The following is a 266-nucleotide window of genomic DNA, read 5'->3' on the forward strand; positions in this document are numbered from 1 at the left end:
TACTGGCTTAAACTTTATCCACCCCTTTTTTTAGCTAATGTTAAAATAGCAAAACTACCAATACAGCAAATAAATAAATAAACCGAAGCAACCTTGAGGAGTTACTGCTCAATGCTCAGAGCCTAAACAAGAAGCTCCACACTCTACAAGCTCTCTTCACCCTGGAGAATGTAGATGTGTGCTGTCACTGAGACTTGGTTTAAAACCGCAGAAAGTATTCTGGCAGTGGAAGGCTACAGTGCTTTCCGCATATTTAGGCCAACATC

The sequence above is a fragment of the Protopterus annectens genome, chromosome 8.part0, assembly GCF_019279795.1.
Source record: "Protopterus annectens isolate FY-2018-M chromosome 8.part0, PAN1.0, whole genome shotgun sequence".
Classification (NCBI taxonomy): Eukaryota; Metazoa; Chordata; order Ceratodontiformes; family Protopteridae; genus Protopterus; species Protopterus annectens.